A 2,530-nucleotide genomic window follows, 5' to 3' on the forward strand; every position below is an offset into this window, starting at 1 on the left:
TTAAAACATGTGTCCTTTTAATATATTTTAATATTGAATGTTAAAATATCATTTTTCCTCATAATTTTTATTTTGATTTTAGAAAAGTTATCTAATTGATAATTTAAACTAGTAAGATGAGGTATTAGCATAGTATGTATATATAGCCGTTAAGAATGATATAAGAATGATTACGAGGTTGACTTTTTATTTTAAAGATGGATAACTCCAAGACGAACCCGTACTGTTCCATTTTGATCCAGGATTGAAGCTACTCATATTACTTTTCGTATTTGAATTGTCTAAACATAAGTAAGGCTTCCGTTCATAAATATAGTCTCTACACTGAACAACGCTAACACGAAACTCCACACTATAATATATTAGACATTCGTCTTTACTCATTCTAAACTTGCACTCTCATATCAAGAACAAACCATCCAAAAAAAATGAAGTGTCTAAACTCTTATTTTACCTTTGCTACAGCCATTGCTCTTTTATTTTCCTTTCATCTTTCTTCAGCCGATTCTTATGAAGACTTTGTTGAATGTCTTTACAATTATCCCCATATCACCAACTCAATTGCCAATGCTGTTTACACGCGGACCAACTCTTCATACTCCTCTGTCTTAGATGTTTCCATTCAAAATCGCAGGTTCTTAAACATAACCTCTAAACCCAAAGTCATTGTCACACCACTTGACGTTTCCCACATTCAAGCCACCATAATCTGTGCCCAACGCCATGGCCTGCAGATTCGAACACGAAGCGGAGGCCATGATTACGAGGGTCTCTCCTACATTGCTGGGGTTCCCTTTGTTATCCTTGACCTCATAAACCTTCGAGGAATCGAAGTTGACGTAGAAAACAGCACTGCATGGGTTGAAGCTGGGGCGACCATAGGTGAACTTTACTACCGGATTAGCCAGAAAAGTAAAACACTTGGGTTCCCAGCAGGTGAATGCCCCCCTGTGGGCGTTGGTGGCCACTTTAGCGGTGGTGGCTATGGATACATGATGCGTAAGTACGGTCTTGCTGCTGATCATGTAATTGATGCTAAGATTGTTGACGTCAATGGTAATCTCCTTGATAAAGAAACAATGGGCGAGGATCTATTTTGGGCCATTAGAGGTGGTGGTGGAGCAAGCTTTGGCGTCATCGTGGCTTGGAAGATAAAAGTAGTTCCAGTTCCATCAACTGTCACAGTATTCCAAGTTGCAAGGACGTTGGAAGAAAATGCAACGGAGATTATTCATAAGTGGCAGCGTGTGGCAAACAAATTTAACGAGAGCATAACCATGAAGGCCAACATGGTAAGGGTAAATTCAAGTAAAAGTGGGAATCCAACAGTAGAAGCGCAGTTTATATCCTTGTATCTTGGACGTGTTGATGAGCTGATTCCGATGATGCAAAAGAGCTTCCCGGAGTTGGGTTTGGTGAGAGAAGAGTGCACTGAGATGAGTTGGATAGAATCGATTCTGTGGAAGGCTGGATTCGCAGACGGTGAACCCACCGATGTTTTGCTGAACAGAACTCAATTAATCGGTTTGTTGTTTTTCAAAGCAAAATCTGATTATGTGAGAGATCCTATTCCAGATGATGGGTTAGAAGGGTTATGGCCTTTCTTTTATGAAGATGAGGCTAAATATGCTTACATTCAATTCACTCCCTATGGAGGAAGGATGGATGAGATTTCAGAATCCGAGACTCCATTCGCACACAGATCGGGCTACATATTCCACATTCAATACGGTGTGTATTGGGAAGAAAAAGGGGATGAGGCAGCTCAAAGGTACATGAATTGGATTAGAAGAGTGTATAAATATATGAAACCTTATGTTTCAGAGTCTCCAAGAGCTGCATATATGAATTATAGAGACCTTGACATCGGAGTTAATAACAATGGTTACACAAGCTTCAGCCAAGCCAGCATTTGGGGCTTTAAGTATTTTGGTAATAACTTTAACAGATTGGCACGCGTGAAGACAAGGGTTGACCCTCGAAACTTCTTCAGAAACGAACAAAGCATTCCTCCTCTTATCTCCAACGGCGGCGCAAATAGACCTTCTTGGGTGCACCGCATGCCATTATAAACTGAGCTACTTTGTTATTTTACTTTTATGTTTTGGATAATCTTGTTAATAGTGCATGTTACGTACTTAATAGTGTTCCTTAAGTCTATTTTTAAGAAAACTCCGTATGAACTATTCAGGATATCTTAAGAGTTTTCATATGTAAGTGTTTTTTTTATTAAATAATGATAAGAATTGAAAAAAAAAAAATGTCTTCATATTGCTACTTAGATTCTAATGAAAAGAGGATAGTTGTTGACATAACTAGACGCCTAATTGGGCCGTTGTTTTACTTGAATGCAAGCTGACTTACTATCATATCAGTCCAACCCTATGGAATTACATTATAAGCTATTTTTATTTAATTTTTTAGTTTATAAAATGTAACATTCATCAATATTTTCATTAATATTGCTTAGTTATAGTGTATAATAAATTGAAACTAGAGTTGTGCTTGTGTATTAATTATGAAAAAAAGA

General features: G+C 37.7%; 1 pseudogene; it reads left to right on the forward strand.

Annotated features, from left to right (window-relative positions):
• Window positions 1-390: 390 nt before the first annotated feature.
• Window positions 391-2,134, forward strand: LOC114177200 (tetrahydroberberine oxidase pseudogene; annotated as a pseudogene).
• Window positions 2,135-2,530: the final 396 nt, after the last annotated feature.

This window comes from Vigna unguiculata, chromosome 3, assembly GCF_037176805.1.
Source record: "Vigna unguiculata cultivar grain cowpea cultivar isolate G323 ecotype 2 chromosome 3, ASM3717680v1, whole genome shotgun sequence".
Taxonomy (NCBI): domain Eukaryota; kingdom Viridiplantae; phylum Streptophyta; class Magnoliopsida; order Fabales; family Fabaceae; genus Vigna; species Vigna unguiculata.